The 12,033-nt window shown below is 43.3% G+C and overlaps 1 protein-coding gene across 1 annotated transcript in view; it reads right to left on the bottom strand.

Annotated features, from left to right (window-relative positions):
• thrb (thyroid hormone receptor beta) overlaps nt 1-12,033 on the bottom strand; it is an 85,855-nt gene that overhangs the window by 22,892 nt on the left and 50,930 nt on the right. The window contains exon 2 of the mRNA XM_044052837.1: nt 4,978-5,044. The gene's annotated coding sequence lies outside the window, so the exon portion shown is untranslated. The remainder of the gene's footprint in view (nt 1-4,977; nt 5,045-12,033) is intronic.

Genomic DNA, 12,033 nt, shown 5'->3' on the forward strand with positions numbered 1-12,033 from the left:
TCCGCCGACAGATCACAACTCCTCCAACTCCACAACAAACGAGTCCCCCGTTCAAAAGGGATCAACCAAATCAAGCAGTTCATTTGACAAAAGCAAACACTAACACTTCCCTGTTCTTTGAGGTCAGACTCGCTCTGCTTTCAACTGTCTGGTGGGTGTTCAAAGCCTGTGATTGGAGACGCAGCAGCGCACTGTGTGTGTGTGTGTGTGAGCACTTCCTTCTCCACACAGAGAATCATAATTCCTCCACCACCGCAGTCACCACATCCTGTACGACAAGACACACAGGAACACTATGTACTGTACATCAGTGTAGCACACACACAACACACTTGTTGACACACTTATAAATCCACATAAACTTAAAAGCGACGCCCTGAACACTTTTAATACCTCGTCTGCTCCTGGTGCAAAAGTGTTCAACGCGACAGACGTCGTGTTTCAGGTGGAAACGGGACGTTGGTGCTGTCACGCTGCAGTGACACTCGCCGCGGTGGGATTCATGATCGATTCGTGTCGCTATTGATTCAGATTTGCATGTACATCAGTGTCATTTAGAGACTCACTGGTTTACCAGGAATTACACATGGGCACACACACACACACATGCGCATGCACACACAAAACCCTAAGTCAGCACAAACAAGATATTGATATTTGAAAAAAAACAGCAAGACATCGTAAACCACTAACACACCTTCAAACCTGAATGTTCTGCTTGTTGTCACCACAGAGCATCCTGTAAACCAGCAGAGACACACACACACACACACACACACACACAAGGACTGCACTGAATCACCATCTTTCCTGTACATGTGACGTTCAGTTACACAAGGACACACAACGAGTTTCCCCACAGTCTCACGTCAACTAGTGCCGGCCAGTGGTCGAGGAATTGAAAGCAACATGTGACTTAATTATGGAGTGAATTGTCAGACTGGTTTCACACGAGAGGTGAGTGCAGTGTGTGTGTGTGTGTGTGTGTCTGAGACGGCAGCGACACTGATCTGCTGAGACCCAGGTGTGTGTGTGTGTGTCTCCTGCTCACCTGCCGTGGACGAGACACTATGGAGCTTCTGCTATATTTTACATGGAGTTTGTACTTTGAAACACTTTCACTTGAACCAACCGTTAAAGCAAACCACGAGAAGACGTCTACTTTCTTGTTTCTGCCAAAAATAAGGTTGATAACGACGCTTGGACTTTCACATTTTACGCAATAATAATAAATAATCAATCAAAATGTAATTATGTGGACAATTATTGTTCATTTTTGTCTCTCTTTCAGTGGGTACATTTCTGTACCATGGGTAGAAAAACCTGACAGACAACCATTTGTACCCTTTTAAGTACACAAGCCAAGTGGAAGAGTACCAAAGTGACTAAGTTCCATTCTTTGGCTCCCTTCTCTTGGGCTACCAGAGCAGTAATGGTCAGGTAGACCAGCTCCACCAGTTTCTCCAGCGTCCGCAGTCTATTCTCATACAAAGTTTGACGTCTAGTTGAGACAAACAGCCCCAAACTGAGCAGGAAAAAAGAGCTGCAGGACGTCCTCCACGGTTGTGTCGCAGTTGAATGTCATCGTTCGTTGTCGCCACACTGGTACGACCATGGAACACAGCACTACACCAAGTAAAGCTACAGTTCTCAGTCGAAACCCGAGTCCAAAGAAAGGCACAAAGGTCTGTACCATGATGGAAACACAGCAACTGGTACTTTTTGTGTATATAATTGTGTCCACAAAGCGAGCTCGTAAACAGGAGCATGAGCAGCTGTGTTCACCTGTTGTAATAATAATAATAATAATAATAATAATAAAAAAAACCATGGCTGCAGATGTTTTGAAAACTCCTCAAAGGGCATCAGGACCTGATCTAAGTTTAAATGTCAGCGTCTTGCTACGGTAATCTCCCCGAACGCAGCAGCGTCTGCCTGCATCGTGAACCAACACTGACGGCACAGACAACAGTCCCAATATGCACCTTATTTATTCAGATAAGACCCAATCTTCATCAGGCGACCATTGTGCCCGCAGCGCTCTCTAATACTTAATTTACGAAGCTGCATCACACACAATGCAACGCGATACAGGCTCAGCATCATAGCAACTGGTGTCACAAAAAGGACAGCAGATGGTGTTTTCATTAAAGAATTCAAGCTGATAGAAGAATCAACCCAATGGCTTTGTTTGGGACTCTCCACTGCACTTATTATATTACATTAACTTCTAAAGCAGCCAGAGAGAAAACACACACACACACACACACACACTGACAGGCCAAAAAGGCTTGGTGTGTTCCTGTTACACTGCACACAGTCATGAGCATGATCCCTCACAGGAGACTGAGAGCTGAGAAAATAACACACTGGGAGTATTATGAGCAATAATCCATGCGCTGCTATAATGACCAGCAGTGAGAACAACAGGCGCGGTGCGTGACAAATGGCTGACAGCTGGCACCGGCAATCACCTGCAGACCCATTAATGATGTTCCGTGTCTCAAGTTATCACTTTTACATTTCACCCCTGACACGTTTATCCATTACACGAGACACTAGGGCTGTCGCGTCGCGCTTTATTTTGAAATGCGATATTATTTGGAACGTGGCAAGTAAAGTTCAAACGGTAATTACTTACTGTAAGAGACTATGTGAGAAGGACAGTATCTCTCAGCCACGAATTTAAAATACAAAATATTATATTCACGGCCTGAGCACTCACACAGTGATAGCGTGAAAAATCAGAACTGGCATTGTTTTCTTCTTCTATAGAATTAGGGATAATTAAAAGGCAGGCACAATGGCTCAATAGCGCCCCCAGAGGTGAAACCCAGTAGGACAATGTCAAAACTATGTTGCATCAAATTTCACAAAACTTGGTGGGATCATGTCTCAATCCAAGACACATTTTTTTCTAAGAAACTTGATAAATAAATGTTTTGTTCATGACCTGTTTCATGCATTTAATATTTGTTATATAATATAATTGCACTGCAGTGCAGACGTATGTCTGCAGACTGGAGAGACAGACCATTAGTGCTGTTTAGTGCTGCAACGTGTACTCCATTATCCCATTATTAACCTTTTGTGACTCGATAAATCGATGTGAGTGGGTTTTGTTTGACAATCAAAGGAAGTTTTCAGATTTCTCAGCTTCTTAAATGTGAATATTCCCTGGTTTCTTTGCTCCATACGACAAAGAAACCATTAAAACTGAATCATGTTGGTTTGAGGACAAAACATTTGAAAACATCATATCAACAACGAATAGAGTCATCGAGAAAATAATCGACAGAATAGTAAGTGTTGTTTCATAACTGGTAACTGAAATTAAAATATTTATGTTATCATCAGACAGTTACATCAGCAAAATACACGGAGCAAAAAAAAAAAAAATATCGTCCATCGTCCCTGGCATCTGCCTGAAAAATCCACATTGAACAGAAACACTTGTCATTCACTTTAAATGGGGCAAAATTCACCTGTTGATGAACTATTATGGTCTGTTGCTATTTGGACCAAACACAGGTGCAACTCTTGCAACAGTGGACCGCGATACTACAAAAACTCGCCGTCAACTCTTTGTGCCTTTCTTTTAATGAGCCGTTATTAGGTCAGTCACACTGAGGTTTTCATGCGGCTCATAAATGTGACAGCTGGTGCTGAGTGCAGGAGAATTTTCACTACTCTTATTAAGAGGCTGAATATGCCTGATGTGGACTGCACTGTGCTCGGGGCCTCAACGGACAACATATCCACTGATTAATTAACTCTAATGACATGTGCTTCATTAAAACTGCTTATTTAGTTGCTGGCTATTGTGAGTAAATATAAAAATATTCACACACACACACACACGCTCCAACAACGTCACAGCAGTTTCTCACAGCCGTGCCACGACGACCCCGTCCACGTTGAAGGGGGACAATGAAGTCATGGAAAACGGCGTGCCTGATACCCGGACTGAGGAGAGTCAAGTCGAGCTGAGTCGAGCTGAGTCGTGCACCAACTGTATAATGACCTTCACAAAAAGTCCTCAACTCTGATGGTTTATATGTGTTCTGGCCTCACAAAGACACACACACACACACACACACAGGAGGAAATCCATAATTCTGGAACTGGAGGTAGATATCAGACGACAGCAGAGCAGTGTCCTGCTAACCACGGCTAACCATGTGGCAAGAGTTGCTAATGTGCTCTGGATGACCACTCAAAGCTGCTTCATACCCATTCACACACACAGCCAACTACCACTGAGCTGCCCATTTAGCCAACTGCTGTAGTCCTGAGTCATATTATATGAATAGATCTTGCTGCTGATATCCCGATAATTCATCTTAAAGCCAATATTTTCCTTGGCACGCCGTAACCGCGCTGTAACGCGTGAGGCTACGTCGGAGCCCGACTCTTCCCCAGCGTCCAGCTCCGAACTGTGTACATAAAAGACGGCTGGATTACAAAATGTAATACCAGGAAAAATGTGAATTCACTTTAAATGTGCTTCAGTCTGTGAGTCACAGTTGTTCCTCTGCCGTCATCTGATATCTTAATCATCATGTGAACACGATGCTGGGGAGTCGGACTAAAAACCAGGGTTTTCTCCAGCTCTCGAGGAAATCTGACTTCTTATTATTACACGTGTTTTTTTTTTTTTTTTTGGGTGACGTTTTTACACACACATGTATGGCTTTCACACTTTAACTGAAAAACCAGCAGCACGTCCACATGTTCAACGCGATTATGTTTAAAATATTCTCAAACTGTGGTACGCGAGCTTCCTCTGGTGGTGCTTTATATCCACATATATATATATATATATATATATATATCGGGATGTAGGATAAATATGATATTGTTATTGAAATCACATCACACCGCGCAAACCCAGACAGGCAGCGCGGTACACGATGTGGAAGCGCAGACACAGAAGCTGCCGAGAGCGAGGCGTCGACGACGACGTGGAGATCTTACCAGAGGAAGTGGTGAAGTCTGACTCCGGGCAGCGCTGAGGAGCCGCCGAGCTCCCCGAGAGAAACACCTACGAAGACACAAATAAACACACGGGTCAGAAAAGACTCAGTATGAACATGTACCGACAGAAGTGGTTGAAGCATGACTTGTGAGCGTACAGAAAGAGTCTTAATGCAGTGGTTCTCGACCTTTTTATTAGAAAATAATAAAGTAACACCTTACATGTTTAAAACAAACACAGTGGTCTATAGAGACACACTTTTCACAGGAGGCAGATTTGCTCTCTCATCATCCTCCTCTTCCTCACACTTACTTCACACACTAATATAGTGACATTCGATTAAGATGGAGCGAGAGATGAGGTGACTCTAATTATTGTTATTTCATTTATTACCATTTACGCAGCTCCACTCTGATCACAGACCCTGGTATCTACTGGAGCTGCAACCAACGAATATCTTCATAATCGATTAATCGTTTGGTCCACAAAATATCAGAAAACCTTAAAAAAATGTTGATGTTCTCAAATGATTCACTTTTAAAGATTTCTTTGTTATCCAGAGCAAAGAAAATTAATCTGAATTGTCTCAGCTCTAGTATCTAAAGTAGAAGGAAGCTTGCGTACCACTGGTGGTACACGTACCACAGTCTGAGAACCATGCCTTTTGTGGGAAAGCAGTTCGCAAGCAATTATTCAATAGGGGCTGTAAATAAAACAAATTCTGACGATAGATATTTCAAAATAGAAGTGTCTGCATTAATATAGCACTATACTGTATAGTTAAAAATAAAAAAAAAGACCAATGCTGCCCAAACTGCGGCAGTGAGAGCTCTATTCATCTCTATTCTTTGCAAATGTGATGTTCTTATAATCTGTGCTGGGACGAGACATCTACTGCACATCTGTCCGTCTGTCTGTCCTGGGGGAGGGATCTCCTCTGTGGCTCTTTCTGAGGTTTCTCCCATTTCTTCCCCCTTCCTCACTTGATGTGAGGGTCCAGTCACTTGCTGCACAGACTGTAAAGCCCTTCGGGGGCTACTCCAAAAAGTTTGCTCACACCACAAGTCAAACGTGAACTCTTTGTGGCCAAAAACATCAACTCAGAGCACAATAATCCCTTTAAAGTCCCCACGAAGCATAAATACACACACTGCAGTGTACTCGCTTTACTTTAAAGGGATGTGAATGGCTCATTACTCTCGAGCGACAGCACAGGTCTTAACACCTATTTATGAGAACCGACTGTATGTGAGGCAGCAGTCAGTCAGTCACAGAGCTACATCTGGCAGAAATGACCTATAAGCAACATTTCCCTCAACAAAGCAGCTCCCACTGAGGCTTTTAAAAGAAGCGTTTAACCTCTGGTGTTTGCCACATGTGGTTACAGCCACAAATACTTCCTCCCACGCTGCAGTAAAGGCGGAGAAATCCCAGTATACATTTCTTCTCCCCTGCAGACTGTAGCCCGGCGCGGCCCCTCAAATGACTCAGTATGTCTTTCCATGTGTGTCAGACGCCCCCCTCCCCACCCCTTTTTCTTTAAGAGGTAAATGGCCATGAATAAAAACAGTGACCAAACAACATGTGCAGGGAAGCAGAAGCAGTCCAATTTGAAGTCATGTAAAGTTCATGGCTAAGAGGAAGAAAAAAGAAAGAAAGAAAGAAAGAAAGGGAACATCGGGGAAAACGCTCAACAATAAAGTCATCACTTGCTTAAGAGATCTGAAGAATATTTCCAACTGGAATCGGCCACACCGAAGTCCATCGAGTCCTGGTTTACAGTATACACTGTAAACCAGCAGCTCCTCCTTCCTGTGAGCTGAAATCGCTGACTTTCTCGACGGACCCTGGTGGGGGAGAGTGAGTGGCTGACAAACTTCAGCTTCCCGTCAGAAAAGGCTGTGAAACTGCTCCATAAAATGGCAAACCTTCACTTCACACAGCACACACACACTTAAGCTGACATACATTTTACTGATCGAGCCTTTTGGTAAATGGCTAAAAACACGGTGGTTTTCGCTCTGCCTGCTGTCGCTGCTTCCGTCCATGTCTCACCTCAGCTCACGTATGACAACTCCTCAGCACAGTCACTTAAAGCATATACATATATATATATATATACATATACATATATATACAGTTAATATTGAAACAGATCAGTAAAAATCCGACCAGAGTCACATTCGAAACCACCTGCCAAAAAAACTCCGATTTGTGCTTCAGTCTAAACAAGGCCTGAGACGCTCTCACTGAATATGCACCTCATCATTCAAGCCTCGTCCGAAAAACCCTGGACTATCTCTTTAATTCTGTGGCAGGAGACGACTGGTCATCTCCTCAGACAGATGGTAATCACTTGTAATCAGACTTAATGGACGCTCTAATGGTAATGCTTTTCCTCTTTCCACGGTCTGCAACACACACACACACACGTGTGTGACGCGTGAACATTTTACTGATGTGATGTGGGGAATGCGCCGCCCGCACGTCCAACGAGAGGAAAGAGAATAATTGTTTGAAAAATACAGTGCGGCCATAACAATGCGACATAATCACGGCCTCTTTGTGCGAGGCACTCATTTGCATATTCTGCTTGGGGTCGGGTTTGTTGTGCATCAAATGTAATTTATTGCTCTTAACTCTGCCCCCTCACTCCCTCCCCCCCACTAAAAAAACAACAAAAAAACAGTGTTAATGTTTATTTATTTATTTTTTTTACCCCCAAGTTATTGAGTTAGTCACAAAGGGAGAGTTTTTTTTAATCTGTAGTCGCTGGACATCTATATCTATATATAGATATATATATAGATATATACATATATATAACTGAAAGAATTTCAAAGATATGCATGTATGCAAAACACAATATAGACAAAGAATCAACCGGATTAACCACGTTCCATGTTTCTAAAAACAAAAACATTAAATTCCTTTGGCTGACACTTTCACACGCTGTAATACAGTTACATGGTGAACAGATTACATGATACCGAGAATGGAGCTGCATTTAATGCCGACAGTGATTCTTAATCACCGACTCAAAACAAATAAATAAATACTGCAACAAGTGTCTCTCTGTGCTGCACGGCGAGGAAGATGAGAGAAAGAGAAAGAACGTGTGTTTGTCTGGAGGAGAGACTGAGAATTAAAGAAAAAACAACAACAACACCCACTGATACACTCTGTTACCCAGTTTCCATGGTGATCCGAGTTATATTTGACAAAGTGATGCAAATTTTGCAGCATGTACTTTTGCTCTTCGAGCCTCGCCAGTGCAGCGAGGTGAACCATTCATGTGTTCACCTCGCTGCATCGTGAAGACACGCGAGGTCACGCGAGTGTGAGACCGGGGCGAGAAGACAAAAGGTGACACAAGCTCATCCGAGACGCTGTTTCTGGGGGGATTACGTGGATGTAAACGAGCGCCACGCGTGACGTATATACAATATTTGTGTATGCAGTGGTTATCAATTGGTGGGTTGTGGGCCAAAACGGGCCCGCCAGCATCAACATTTGGCCCGGTTACATTGTCTGCTTTTCTTCAAAGTTATGCAGAATTCAGATTCTTTGACTCTTGAACTGATACAAAGAGCAGTTTTAAGACACTAATAAGATTCAAGTGACTTTTTTTTTATTTAAACCAACACATCTCTTAAATGTTCTGAAAGAAAGAGAGTTTAAATTAGATGATGGATGGTATTATAAAATCCTGCCATTTAAAAAAAGTCAATAACGTGATTTCAATAACGTCAAGGTCAAAGCAGAACGATGCAGGGTTTTTACCCGGATTTAACAGCTTCTCAGAGTCATTGTGATGGTTCTATGTCTTGTTGTGGGGAGATTGGTGGCTGTGTCCACTGCCCCCTACTGTCTGTTAGTCGCCGAGCCGCAGACCTCAGAACCCGGAGGTCTTGTGAGAAACAATAATTGCAGTGATTGGCAGTGATGGGGTTATTTCAGAGGGTGAAAAAGAAGCAGAGAGAACTGTTGTCAGAGGAAGAAAGGAAGAGGAAACGACTGTCTGACCGAGCGAGAAATGAACGCTGAAACACGCAAATCGGATGTCTTATAAAAAAAAATATGTACTCCGAAACTGTGTGTGTGTGTGGGTGTGGGGGGGTGTTAAAAGCGTCCAGACTTTAATATTCTGTGCAAACACTGATGGAAAGTGACGTTCAGCTGCTTTGGTCCCCACTAAGATGTGTATTTATATATACATATATACATATACATATATTGGTATGTGTGTGTGTGTGTGTGTGTGTGTTACTGTAGAGCTTAGTGGGAGACATACAGTTTAATAGTGTGGTCGTACTGAGAGTGTGTAAAATAATGCGTCATTGGGAAGGTGTGGATGAATAAGAGGACAAAAATGCATCTTTTTGCACTTCAAACTTTACACACACACACACACACACAGAGAGAGAGAGAGAGAGGGAGAGAGAGCAGGGAGGGAGAGAGAGGGAGAGAGAGAGAGAGAGAGAGAGAGAGAGAGAGAGAGGTTTGTGCAGCTATTCCTCTGAGGACGCCGCATGTATATGTTTGCGACAAACTAAACCTTAACCATAACCAGTTAATCTCTACCCCTAACTTTAACCAAAACCACAATTCAAATCATATCTCTAAACTAAACCAACTCTCTGCCTCATTTGGAAACCAGTTTTTAGTCTCCACGAGGACTACTGGTCCTGACAAGGTCAGTGTTTATGAAAAATGTCTTAGTACACACACACACACACAGACACACACACACAGACGCACACACAGCTGCCTTCACCTCTCTGAGTGAGTGTGGGTCACATCAGGACAATGCACCGGCTCTCAGACTCTATTTGCATCAGTACAAGCTTTTTTTCCCCCTCTTTTTTTTTGCCTCATGGACAACATTACAGGGCCAGAATAAAAAAAGTGAAAAAATAATAAAAGGAGGAGAGGGAGGAGAGGGAGGAGAGGGAGGAGGGGGAGGTTTCAAATTGATGACAGCAGTAGACGCTGAGGGAAACCATTGAAGGGAGCGGAGGAAGAAGCATCGAGCATCTCTCTCTCTCTCTCTCTCCCCGTCTCCACCCCTCCTCCTCCTCCTCCTCCTCTTCTTCCCTGGCATCAAAAGCGCGTGCTCGTCCTGAGCTGACACACAGCTCCAGATCGCTGCTGCAGTGCATGCTGGGTAAGAGAGGACAACTCAGGACACGGGCAGGGACTTTAAGGATACTGCAGTAAGCTTTTCACACGGAGAGAGAGAGAGGGAGAGAGAGAGCGAGAGCCACAGAGAGACAGAGAGCGAGGATGCAGAGGGAGAGGAGGATGGGAGGGGCAGTGAGAGGAGGGGAGGGAGACAAAAATACTGACGAGACCAGTGAAGGATGGAGGAATTCAGTGAACATTTCATCTGAGAAAATATCATAAAAAAAAACCACGACACGTTTGACGCAGCTTTTGATTCTTCTCCTCTCGTCTGTGTCAGTTGTTGGAAATGAAAACGCGTCTTTAACACAAACGTATGTAATAAATAAAAAGGATTTTTATCACGTCCTGTATCACAGAGACCATCGTGATCCGTCTGCTTCTTTGTGAACGTGTCGCCATTTCCTTGATTTCGACCGGGGCGACATGAAATATTAGAGCAGCTTATTTTTAGTTCCAGGCAGGAAGTGATTACGTGAAATTAATATTTCACGTTATCACATTTTAACAAGATTGAATGAAGTGGAATTTGAATATAATTGTACTGATGCTGCAAGTAGTAGTACTTTACCTGATAAATTACTCTATTCATTATTAATTAGCACATTTGTGATGAATTGATGAATTTATCAAGTCTAATAGACAATTAAAAAAAATGCTTGGGATAATCAAGTGCAGATCTTTTGGTTAAACACTTTCAGGTGATATCAAGCAGAGCAAATAAGGAACTGTGGGTTATTCTCATGTTTAAATAATGAGCCACGTCAGTGAAAGAAGCAGAGAAATGATTCGATAAATCCCAGATTATGTTTGTATAAAGATAAAAACTGTTTGCTTTTTGTCGTCTTTAACATGTTCACTGCTTCACCTGACAGTTATTTTACACTCTTTTCTGAGTGAAAATGCACGAACATGCTTCCGCACCAAAGACAAAATCAACGTTTTTAGCTCACAGGGACACATGGAGCTGCTGCTGCCTCGTGTGGTCAGTTTGTGCCACTGACGTAAAAGTGAACAAAGAGTTACAAACATCAAAAGTCACCAAAATAACAAATTTGAACTGCGGAGACGGGGAGGCGCTACCTTGGTTGTGTGACGTCAGCGACCTGAGCGCTAATGCTAACCAACATCAACTGGAACGCGATGAACCGCGGTGACGCCACTCCCAGTTCTGACTTCCGTGTCCCAATGTAAGTGGAACGCAACACAGGGTTAGCAGGGTTCCCACACCTTGGTAGACATAAAATACAAGGATTTTCAAGGATTTGAATTCCCTCAAATTCAAGCACCAAATGTGCTGACACAGCTTAAGATGGGAGGGCAACTTTGTAAGCGTGTCTTTGTCCATGGCGTCCACTTTTATTGATTTGCGACACACTCTGGACAAGTGATTGTCTGTGGGATCTTGGCCCAAACATCACGTGGTCATTTGCGCTCTCTTGCTTAACTTTACTCGCTCATTGTTCTGCATGGAATCTGACATCAACGGCGGAGGGAGAGACAGAGGACAGTGTCCACAACACCGCTACCATTATAATGAGTCCACGTTTGTCCTGTGTCGGCCTCATCTACGTACATTGCAGGGCATGAAACAGTAGGTGGCGTCATATCAAACAAAACATTTACATAAAATCTCAACTTCACTTCTTTCTTGCATGACCCATGTCTGTTTAGGGAGATTTCCAAAAACTTTCACAAACTTACAAGGACTTCAAGGACCCATGGGAACCCTGGGTTAGGCATGTATTTGTGTGTCCTCACTTTGGCTACTGCATAAGAATGTGTGTGTGTGTGAATTAGCTTGTCCTGAGAGTGACAGCCTGCAGCAGACAGACAGACAGACAGACAGACAGACAGCACTGATCAGCCGC

The sequence above is a fragment of the Solea senegalensis genome, linkage group LG20 (genome assembly GCF_019176455.1).
Source record: "Solea senegalensis isolate Sse05_10M linkage group LG20, IFAPA_SoseM_1, whole genome shotgun sequence".
Classification (NCBI taxonomy): Eukaryota; Metazoa; Chordata; class Actinopteri; order Pleuronectiformes; family Soleidae; genus Solea; species Solea senegalensis.